The following is a 12809-nucleotide window of genomic DNA, read 5'->3' as shown; positions in this document are numbered from 1 at the left end:
GTCAGGATATTCTAAGTCTTACGCCCTATTGAAAGTAATATTGAATGAGTTAAATCTAGTGAATGGTTGGCAAGCTTTGCACCCTGATGAATGACACTATACATTTATGACCTCCACTAAAGGTCATGCTAGTAGAATAGATTTCTGGTTTACACCCAGTATAATGCTGAAAATTTACAAAGAAATTAGATTTTTGCCCATTCTCTGTTCTGACCATGCTGCCTTAGTACTTAAGATGGACTTGTGAATCTCATATCGCAGAAATTATTCTTGGAAATTTGATCTGCTATTAGAAGCTTCCCAAATGCAGCAAAAACATAAACAATGGCTAGAATCCTTCTGGTTGGAATTCAGCCTATTAGAAACTCGTTGGTAGGCACAATGGGTTTATTTCAAAATGGAGTTAAGAAATTTTACTAGGATAAACAAGGACAAATTAACAAAAGAAAAACAAAAATGGAGGAGAAAGAATGAAATATTCACTAACTTGAAAAAGAGATCAAAGCAAAAAGGTGTACTAATAAATCAACTACAGTTGGGTTATAAACAGAAAAAAGATACTTAAATGTAATAAAACATGCAATCAAATATTAGAGATTTAAAACTTTCACTGAAACTAATTGCAAAAAAAAAATGGAGGAAAGGAACAAGGAATTAAATATAACTATTTTGAAATCCAACAATGCAGATGCACCCACTGACCTGTTAGAAATAAACTATTATGTCGCTGGAATATACTAACATCCAATAGTTTGAGATCAATTACAATAGCCTAGAAGTGGATAACTTGTCATTCTCACCCCACTCTCCTTAGAAGATGCTTAGACAAGCATATATCCATGCAGGAAATTAAAACTGTTGTTGAAAGGCTCCCAGTTTGGATAATCTCACACCAGACTTCTACAAGACATTCAGGGATGAGTTAGTCCTACCTTTAATGATGATTTTTGAGTAATGTGAGGCCATGGGACAATTCCCTCCAGATACCTTGATAGTTAAGGTCCTCATGTTCCCTAAACCCCAGAAGGGCAGTACTCTTCCTAGTTGTTATCACCTTATCTCGTTGCTTCAGCACTGGCTAAAAATTGACACTAAAGTTTTAGGTAATGGACTGATACCTACTTTGCCTCAATTAATCTCCCACTATTAACAGGGATTTATCAGCATTGAACTGTAGTAGTCCTGATCTAGTGCGATTGTGGCTGAACATTCAAATTCAATGCTGGTCGCTTAACGCAGATGTGGCATCTAGCTTAATGAATTTCAAAAAATCCTTTGACTCTACAATATGGGACTTTCTAAATTCCTTAGCATTTCCAGACTCCATCACTGAATATAAACTACTACACAAGAACTTGCAAGCATGGGTAGTTATGAGGGTATAATATCTCAAGCTACACCTACAACTGCAGACATGTGACAGGGATACCCACTTCTCCCTCTTTTGTTTATTTTGATCACTCAGGTTTTCATTAAATATTTGGAAATAAATATAATTCTATATGCAATAAAGCTGAATAATTCAGTAGCTAATATTAAACATGGTTTGCAGTTGATTTTGTGGTTTGGATCTCTCAACCACACCTTTGCTTTCATGAAATGATCACATGCTTCAGGGACCTTGAATCACATACAGGTCTTCATGTAAACTCACAAAAAACTCTCCCCTCAAGGGAAGCCAGACAGAATCCTCTTTCCACTGGTGATGCCACCCACTGGAATTCTGTTTTAGAATGTATATATCTGGAGATTACCATGACTATCAATCCTATTAATGTTATTATTGTTGAAATTATTGATTCTAACTGCAAACCACTGCTATGGCGTTTATAGGACAATGTCAGATGCTGGAAAAAAAACTGCTTTGCCTTTTTTGACAAAAATTCAAGTAATTAAAAGTGTATATTACCCAAAGTACTTTTTATAGTGAGGCATCTTCCACATTTCTATACAATTTCTTATCCAAAAAGATTGCAAGCCCTGACATCTGATCTGCTTAGGGATAAGATCATCCCCCTGTATAAATGGAAATAAGTTCTCATTGCCCAACACATTGGGGGGAGCACAAAGGTCTCACCTTGTTTAAAAAATACTGAGAAGTGACCACCAAATGTCAATTTATCTGATCTAGACAAAGTATGGCTACCTGTGGAATTAGGCAGAGTGGAAAATCCACACCTAAATAGACGCTCTGACTCCTATAATGGGATCTAGGAGGATGTGAGAAATGGGTTGCATGCAAGGTTTTGTTGGAGTGAGTGAGTCCATAATGGCATTTTTTGAAAAAGGTTATGGAATCTTAAGACTCCATTAAGAGATATAAAGCCCAAATAATGGAGAAACTGATCCTGTTTGGTTTTGTTTTTGATAAATATGTGAGACTTCGAAGTAGGGAGGTTGAAGGACTTCAACCCACTTAGTCCACATTTTAAGAACACTATGTTCTTATGGTGGCAATATCTTCAATTGTTGCATACTTTTGGTGACTCTAAACTACAGCAAGGTATACATCATAACAATTATATGGCCATCATTAGTAAACATAAAATTTCAATTAGCAAGTACAGGGGAAACTTGACAACATGTCTGTTCTACAAAACCCTCAATATAACAGACACAAAATATTAAAGTCCTAATACAGATGTGGTCCCAGTTATGTGGGGAGTTGTCCATTCTAAAAGTGAATTCAAGTGGTTCCACAACATCTGCTTCCCAGATATCCCTACCCTCATCCAATTCACTACATTCAAACTTCTTCACCAGTGGCAACATCTCCTGCTAAAGTTACACACATGGGATCTTACCACTTCACACGTTTGCTGGCATTGTGATTCTCCTTCTGCCGATTATACCCATAGGGAATGGATATACCTATTATTTATTTTTATTTATGCATTTTTATTGATTTAATTTGTTTACCAGTAATGTCCTATTGGGCACGAGGCCCATTTTCAGAGGTGGCCCGGGGAGTATACATAGCTACATTCATACAATTAACAGCATTGAACAATGAAGATGCACATATATATATATATATATATATGTTATTGACATTAAACAAAGGAGGATTAAGTAGCAGTTTATTATTAGTAAGCCAGGTCTTGATAGAGGTAAAGGTTTCTTGAGTTATTTGTTGGAGGTGAGGTACAGTATCAGAACAGATAATATTAGAATCATCTGCATAGCGTATGAGTGAGCTCTGACAGGAGAAGATGTGAAGGTTATAGGAGATGCTTGTGTTGAATTAGAAGAGAGGAAAGGTAGGAGGGGTTGGAAAATGCTGAGGGGTACACTGGAGTAAAGGTATGCTAGGGAAGAGATAAAACACATTTGCTGTGAGGTTAGATATTCTCACAGTAAAGTGGGTATCAAATAGATGGGCAATTTGCATGGGGGCTTTATCTGGATATGAATTGAGATTGCTTTTTGTTCTGGGGTTAAGAAGTGAAGTAATAGAATTCCAGAATTTGTTTGGATTTTGTTTATGATTTGTTTGTAATTTTGAGTAGTAATTGTTCTTGTCTTTGGATACTAGCTTTTTGCCTGGTTATGGAGTTGCTTTAGTTAGTCAGAAGAGTTTTTGTATTTTTGCAATTGTTTCCATGTTTTGTCCCTATTTTGTTGATTTAAACAGCCATGGAGCATGGTTGTTTTTTTATTCTTTTCCCTCAAATTTTTTTTTATTTTTCAAATACATTTGAATGAATTCCATAGTATTTATACATAACATCTTAAATAACTATGTACACTATTTACATTAGCCTGACACTATAACAGAGCTTTATTTTTATTCTTTTGATACAGGGAGGAGCTGCTCTATTTAGGTTGTCCAAGAAAACTGTACTAAAATGATTAACTGCTTCATCTAGGGGTAATGTTTTAGACTGGTCCAGTTCACATTTTTTAATGTGTTGATGACTGCTTGTTGGTCAAAGTTGGAAAGGTTCCAGGTTAGTTTGTAGTGATGTTCCTTATGCTGGTTAGAAATTGTTTTATGGACATACGCATGGAGATAGTCACTTTACAGTATCAAGAAGGGTGTCAGCCCTAATGATTTTACTGGGGTCTGTGACCAAGATCCAGTCAAGAATAGAGCCCTGGTTGTTGCTATTGTTGAATCTAGTTGAATAGTGTTAAGTTGGATGAATTTAAACACATTTATGCTGGAGGATGGGAAGTTAGAGGTGAGGTTTTGCCAGTTAATATTAACATCTCTTAGGATGATAGTTTCCTTTTTGATATTATTAAAAGTCCGACCAAGGATATCTTCAAGAACTGGAATATTATGACTGGGAGATATAAATAATACTGTAATGCATAGGCTTTTAGCTTTTTTTAACTTGAAGAAGGAGATGAGAATTTTTACATTAGTGAACTGTGGGATAGGATTAGAGTAAGGGATAATATTGTAAAAGTTGGGGTAAAGCAGTAATATGCCACTAGCTTTTTTGTGGACTCTGCTTAAATTATGTTATAGCCAGAAGGCAGAAATTCAAATTCTTTTTTGTTTGGTTTAAGTCAGGTCTCAGATGAAGCTATAATGTCTAGAGAATTATGACATATCCAGGCATAAAAGTTGGTGATTTTATTATGAATACTCTTAAGTTAAGTGTAATTAAGTTGAGGTTTTTAGGAGGGGTAGTGGATTTAAGAGAAATGATGGCTCCAAGGTTGAGAAGGATGTCACCATGTTGGGAAATGTCAGAGAATCTAATTTAGCTTAGGGTAAATGCTATTGCTTTTTTTGTCAGAGTACTTTGAATTTAGAGAGGAGCAGTGGATTCTTATTAGATCTGAGTCCAGTGCTGCTCCAAAGGCTTTTGGTGATATGGATCTGGTATCTTGTTATTTTTCTGCATGCATGTGGTGGGAGGAGGTTAAGGGGAGAAAGTGGGGGTGGGGGCAGTAACCAACTCTGTCAGTCTATTCTGCACTGAAGTATGGTGCAATTTCATGTACTCTCTAGTAAAGTATTCTTCTGATTACATATTAAGGAGGTTAATTTTAGTATATATTTTATTTTTGCAATGAATTTTGAGGTGAATTAGGTGGTCATTTTAAAGAATACAGCACTCATCTCTTACTGCAATAGCTGCTATTTAAGTGGACATCAATAACTTTGCTTTGATTGGCTTAGACATCAGATGTTAAGGAATGGATTTACCTGTATACTGGGGTGCCATAATCTTGGAAATTGCCTAAAGATTTGTGAGCTACAGGTGCTGTATGGCTCTACTAGCATTGTTCAGTTTGAATTTACTTAGGCTACACTTCACCTTGCTGCTGTCTCAGAACCCATGCTTCCTTACTTCAGGTTGTTTGTAAAACCACCTCAGAAGTGACTTGTGCACACGTCAGTTTCATAGCTACTCTTCTACATCAAAATCACATCCCTTTCTGCACTTCAGTTATCCCAATATGCACTGTGGACTATTGTTGGCAGAAACTATGGTCATTGCATCCATTCCACTGCCCACAAATAAGATAAATCTTAAGCCTAATGACCTACAGGAATATGGTCTCTCACCTTACATCACCAGTGCTAAAGTATTAAAAAAACACAAATATAAGTCACTGAATGATTCACTAAGTGCAGTTTGGCCTCAAGATCATGCAGGAAATATGCAGTGCTGCTCTGGGCATGAGACTATGCCATCCACACCCAACAATAGACTTCATAGTGAACATCCCACCAAGCAGAGTCTTTGACCTCTTTAACCAGACCCCTTTTGAAGAAGTCTGTATGGGTATCGGTACCTTTCAGCACTCTTTTGACCAAAGTAACTGTACTTTGAAGTAATCTTAAACATGCAAACATGCACACATGAGTGCACACAAGTATACACACACACACACACACACACACACACACACACAAACACACACACACACACACACACACACACACACACACACACACACACACACACACACACACACACACACACACACAACACACTGATTTACAAGAACAGCCAGTACCATTCTTCACTCCTGCCCCTGGCGGCTACGCATCCCTGGCTCTGGTGTTCGCATCTACCTACTCCTGTGTTCCTGTTTCTCCTGCTCTAATCTCCCGAACATTCCCTTTTGGAAGTCCAAACTAAGGAACCCTCAAACAAGGACATTTTATCCGTAAAACTAAAACTCATCCAGCTCCCTGCAAGGCATTGTCAGTGAAACCTGTGTTCCTGTTTCTCCTGCTCTAATCTCCCGAACGTTCCCTTTTGGAAGTCCAAACTAAGGAACCCTCAAACAAGGACATTTTATCTGTAAAACTAAAACCCATCCAGCTCCCTGCAAGGCATTGTCAGTGAAAGTATGTGTAGTGCTATATCTGTTTCTGTCAGTTTGAAGGTAGCACATACTTTCTTGTAGGTCGCTGTACGCTTCCCTGCCAGGTCAGCGAGCAGCCAAAGCTCTCCCTCTTCTTGCCCACTGAATTATCCTACTCTCTCTATTTTACATATTTTTGCCTCTTCCTGTCCTTTACAATAACCTTACTCCCCCTCTATATTTCTTTACCCCCACTCTTGCTGTACGTAAGCTCACTCCTCTTCTCACCTAACAGGATTTTTCCCCTATAGGGCTCTCTGCTGTATTAATCTGACTGCCCACTAGGTGGCACTCTCCCACCATTCTGCTGTCTCTAGTTTCTTTCCTACTCCACTCCTTATCTCCCCCATTTACTTCTTACATAACTTGTACTCATCTCGGTTTCACTATTCTCCTTGGATTACCCATTCCACTTCTCCACACTTCCATTACCCATCCCTATCCCACTTAGCCTCTGACCTTCTACTACTGCTATTTCTCTTTCATTTTGAACCATAACTCTAACTTGTTGTCAGTCTTTTTACTTAACATAACTGTGCAAACTCACATTCTGGCTCTCACTCCACTGATTGTTTTCCTCCCTTTTTTCTCCGTCCTTTGGCTCTTCCCACTCCGTTCGCCCTATGGGCTCACTCTGCTCCCCTACCCTGCCCCCAATTCCCACCCGCCCCCAGTACCTCTACATTTATTCCTGACTAACCCCTCCCACCCAAACCAATTAACTAATCACTTTCCTCTCCTTATCTCCCCTCCCTTTCCTACTCCTCCCTACACCCCTTAACCCACCTTATCCTACTTACTCAGTCTCTCTCTCTCCCTGTAAAGACTTACTTCCCCCTCTGCTTCCTCTACCTCTTCTCCTCTATTAACCTGTAAACTTCCTCATACATCTCTCCCTTCTTTTTTTCCTCACATTCTCCTAGTATGTCTTCCCATACCATTTATACTATCCTTGTCTCATGCTCCCTTCTTGCGCTACTAATTCCTCTTTATTCTGCTACTTCTTACTCTTCCAAAACACCCCTATGCCTACCTCCTTCTCAAACCATCCCATGCACTCACCCAAAACCATTCCTAGCATCCCACTTCCATACAATAACACCCTCTCTTATTTCTCCTAGCCTACTACACCTATTCCTCCCCAAACTCCTCTCCACCACAACAAATACCTTCACTCTTCAATCATTACGAGCCGCAAACAGCTTCCTTCTCAATAAACCCAAAAAGCTAAAAGTTATTCCCATTAATGACCTAGCCTTATCTGGAGACATCCATCCTAGCCCTGGCCCTTGCCTCACAACAAACTCCTCCCCTTCCCCACTTCATCCATTTCACACATCCACTCTCCCCCCTCCCTCTTCTTCTTCTACCTCCTGTCCTAACACCCTTAAATTCTTCACCATAAATGCCCAAAGCCTTAATAACAGAATACACCAAATACAAGCTTGGATTTCCCACAACCAACCTGACATCCTAGCCATCTCAGAAACCTGGCTAAAACCCCATATTGCTGACTCTGAAATCCTACCACCTGGATTCCAAATCCATAGAAGTGACCGTTTAAACAGAAAAGGTGGAGGCTCTGCTCTAATCTACTCCAACCTTCTCTCTCTCTAATTCCACTACAAACTCCAATTCCAAAATTCAAAAATACTGAACTAACCGCTTGTCTTCTACAATTAAATAAGCATAAAAATATCTGCATTATCTCACTATATATTTCCCCAGGTGACAACATCTCTACCCTTGAAAATATTCTTCACTGGGCCTCTACTAAAATAAATTTCGAAACCTACATTCTAGGCGATGTTAATATTGATTGGAATAAAATCAAGTCACCTTCTCCCTCCTTATTCATTAACCTCTACAATTTCTCCCAAGTAATACAGACAACCACTCGCCCTAACAAACACCACCCCCCAGGATCAATCATCGACTGGGTCCTAGTCTCCCATCCAAATAAAATAACTCTCTCTGGTACTATCCCAGACACATTCAGTGACCATCTCCCTGCTTTCATACATCGCTCAACCAACAATACTAAACACCAACACCACTATATCCACACTCGCAATCTCAGCAACTTCAACCCCTCAAATTTCTCAAACACTTTTAAATATATAAACTGGAAAATCCTTTATACTCTTCCCCTTGACAATGCAGTAGAATATTTTAACTCTATCTTCCTAAAAACCCTCAACTCCCAAGCCCCACCAAGAAACAAACGAATAAAGACTAATTCTGCTCCTTGGCTATCCAAAGAAACTAAACAAATCATGCACTCCAGGGACAAATCCTGGAAGCTCTACCAAAAAAATAAGATGCCTTCTACCTTGCTTCAATACACCCAACTCCGCAACCAAGTAAAGAAACTAATCACCTCAGACAAAAAAAAATTACTACAATAAACTTCAGTCCAATAATAACAAGAACCCTAAACAATTCTGGGAATCTATTAATTCCCTACTCCACCCAGGATCTAGGAATAATCCCTGCCCTGACCCTAGCTTAACCAACTCAGAACTAAGCTCTCACTTCAACACATTCTTTACAGAATCCATAGCTAATCTAACCAAATCTTTTCCCAACAATAATCCATCCAACTCTCTCTCCTCTACTCCCAGCATCCCTAGTAACTGTACGCTTAATTTCCAACTCAAACCTGTACCAACTACTTTCATAAAAAGACTCCTATCAAAACTAAAGCCTTGCTCAAATGCCCAGGCAACTTACCCTCCTCCTTCCTCAAAACTGCTGTGGATGGTATTGCTCTCCCTATCAGCATCCTAATTAACAGATCTTTAAAAGAGTCTTATGTACCCAAACTTTGACGATCTGCCTTCATTCTACCTCTACACAAAGGAGGCAAAAACTACAATATCTCTAATTTCCGCCCAATTGCCATACTCTCACCATTATCAAAAATACTTGAAAAATGTGTCCATCACCAACTTATGCCTTTTTTAACTCAGAATCTCCTCTTAACTCCCACCCAGCATGGCTTTTGCCCTGGCCACAGCACCACTACCACCTTACTATCCTTCTTAGACACAGTAAATCGAGCACGCGATTCTGGATTTCTAGTATCCACAGTACTGCTAGACCTTTCCAAAGCCTTTGATACCATCTCTCACAAGCACCTTCTCTTTCATCTCTCCAACCTTCATCTCTCCCCTGATACCCTTTCCTGGTTCTCCAGCTACCTATCTGACAGATCTCAAGCTGTCAGATGGAAGAATTCTACCTCCTCTTTCTTGCCAACACCCACCGGTGTTCCCCAGGGGTCCATCCTCGGACCCATGCTTTTCAACATTTTCATTAACAACCTTCACTCAATCATCCCTGATACAACAGTTATCCAATATGCAGATGACTCCACCTTAGTCTGTGCCGCCTCCAACCTTCCTGAACTATTGACTAAAACTCAAACAGCTTTTTCCACTACCGAAAACTGGATGCACCAAAACCCTCTCTCACTCAACTCTAACAAATCTAAAATTCTGCTGTTTCCTCCCTCCAGAAACTTCTCCTTCGACAAGAATGCTTTCAAAGTCCTTAACCAAAGCAACTCTGCCATAGAAGTGGTCCCATCCGCAAAACTCCTCGGCATTACCATAGACGAACACCTTAAATTTGATATCCACATCCAACAAAACATCAAGAAAACCCATCAAAAGCTAGGCATGCTCTATAGAAATAACCGCTTTCTCTCCAACTCTGCAAGGCAAACTATTGCTAATACCTACCTCCTACCATCTCTATTATATGGAGCCCCTCTACTAACTAACATATCTTCTTCCAACACCTCTAAACTCGAAACTTGCTATAATAAAATCTCCAAATTCGCAACTAAATCCAAAACCTCTACTCACCACTGCCTAACCCTACAATCTCTGAACTGGCTGGAACTCCCAAACCTCCTAGACTATTTCCAACTAACCACTGCCCACAAATTAATATTCTATCCAGATAAATGCCCAGCCTTAACAAACATCCTTCCCCCTTACATCCCAACCAGATCTTTGAGATCTGAACACCAAAATTTAATCTCTGTCCACAAACCCAAACACCCTGCAGGCCAACACCTTCTCTCTTTCACTGTTGGCAAAAAATGGAACTCTCTCCCTCCTTCACTCAGGACTACACCTAACTCTGAATCCTTCAAAACCCTACTTTTCTCTTACCTATCCACTAAACGTAAATGCTCCTGCTTTCACCCTACATAACTATCTTAAGAATTTCCCCTTTGAGCTCTTCATTCTCCTGCTTTTCTCTGCACTATTACCTCTTTTCTATTATCCTAATTAAACCCAAGCTAACATACTCAGACTAAGCATCCTCTCTCTCTTGACTCCAAGTATTGTATATATTGTAAATATCAAGTAAGTCATATATACTTATTGTCCAGTCAATCTAAACCTACTGTCCTGAATGTAAATACCTACAAACTGTGCTACCTATGTCAAAATTGTATTTCAATGCCAATTTATCCCCTGTACCTGATTGCATATATGTATTTTCCACTGCATTATGTAACCTTTGTATCCATTTATGTATGTACTTACCATTGCATTATGTAAACTTGTAACCATATTGCTTATTGGAGCTTTTCTCCCCGGGCCTCCACTGAAAATGGGCACACCACTGGCCCAGTGGACTTCCCCGGTAACCAAACTGAAATAAATAAATAAGTAAATAAATAAATTCGCCAGCACTACAGCCTCCTGTCCTGGACCAAGGTAGTAACTGCCATGACTGCAGGTTACCTGGCTGATAAACTCCTAGCTACTGCTCCACTTACTACATTTCAAAGCAAAAAGCAGTTAGAAATGTCATACACAGTTTTATACACAAATAGAAAAATGTCACAAGTTCCTGCATTTTTTATGTCACTAAAAAGCATGCATTGCAAGTTTAGTCACCTATTTCAGTTTGTCCATAGCAGGTTTTATAAGGCTAAAAGGAAAAGCCTCTGTCCCTATAGTTTAGCTCAACTTTTAGGTTGCTTTTTCCCCTACAATGTGATTATTAACTCTAGCAGCATTACTATATTACCTGTAATTAATAATTTTTCTTTTTCTGGCCTGGAACCCTGCTGACACATCAAGCCATAGTTAATGTCACCACAGCCTCTGGATCCATTTGTTTTTCTCCACACACTTCAGACACAGGGCCATTATACAAGCAGCCTAGATTTTTCTGTTATGAGCCTAATTTCTTCTGGCCTCCATCTGTAATACACGAACACAGAAAGCATGTACAAGTATTCTATAATGCACACTCTTCTCCTCCATTCTTATGATGGCTACCATCACAGCATTTTTATAGGTTCATAGGTAGGTACTAGGCTATCTGCCCGAGGGCATTTATAAGCCTAGCCAGAGTGCGTCAGTTTTCATCGCCCCATTGATTAATTAACTGAGCCTCTGTCAAGAAGAGCCAATGAAGTGATCCCAGGGGTGTATTTTCTGTTACCCATCCACTCGTCAAGGTTCCTCTTGAAGAGTGTTAGTGAGGGGCTCTGCCTAATGTAGTTAGGAATTTTGTTCCAAAGCATGGGGAGTCTCTGTGACAGGAATCTATCCCTCTAGCATGTTCTATTTATTGTTGCAGTGAGGTTTAGCTCACTAGAGTGAGAGGCTCGCAGTGACTTGGATTTCTTTAGGTGGAGCATGTCCATCAATTCTGAGTTGGACATGGCTTTGTAAGTCAGGCAGAGATCACCTCTGAGTAAGCGATATGCCACTGAGTACAGCTGGAGATTTTCCAGTCGGGCTGCATAGGACATATGTTTGAGACCAGTAATCCTCTTGGTGAGGTACTTTTGTGGTCTTTCCAGCTGTTGGAAGTGTCTTGTGAGGTACATCCCAAACGGGGCATTGTACTCTATGATGGATCTGATGAGTGGCGAGTAGAGGGGCACTATAACCTCTTTATTTCTAGATGCAAACCCTTTAGTAATTAGATGGGCTACATAGAAGGATTTCCTAACTACTTTGGCAATATGATTGTCAAAGGAGAGATTACTATCTACCTGGGTCCCCATATCTCTTATTACCTCTTCTGTATTAAGGGGGCTGCCACCTATGTGGTAATTCATGGGTGTTTTGTTTTTCCCAAACTGGATGACTATGCATTTTCTGGCATTTAGCTTGAGACCATGACTTTGACACCAGGTGTCCATCTCAGTAAGGCCCTTTTGGAGAATGTCCGTATCAGCCGGAGAGTCAATTATGGCTCCCAGTTTGCAGTCATCGGTGAACTTGGTTAGCCATAGTCCTCTTGTGTTTGCCTGTACTTCTGAGAAGTATATGCCAAACAGTAGGGGTCCCAGGACCGAGCTTTGAGCGACACCACTTGTGACTGGTTTAGAGTCAGACCTGGAGCCCGCTATTCTTACCGTGTGAGTTCTGTCTGTAAGCCAGTTGGCAACCCATCTCATGATGTAGGGGTTTATGTTCAGGCTGGTGAGT

This window comes from Protopterus annectens, chromosome 8.part0 (assembly GCF_019279795.1).
Source record: "Protopterus annectens isolate FY-2018-M chromosome 8.part0, PAN1.0, whole genome shotgun sequence".
In the NCBI taxonomy this organism is placed as follows: Eukaryota; Metazoa; Chordata; order Ceratodontiformes; family Protopteridae; genus Protopterus; species Protopterus annectens.
This window is presented reverse-complemented; position numbering follows the sequence as displayed.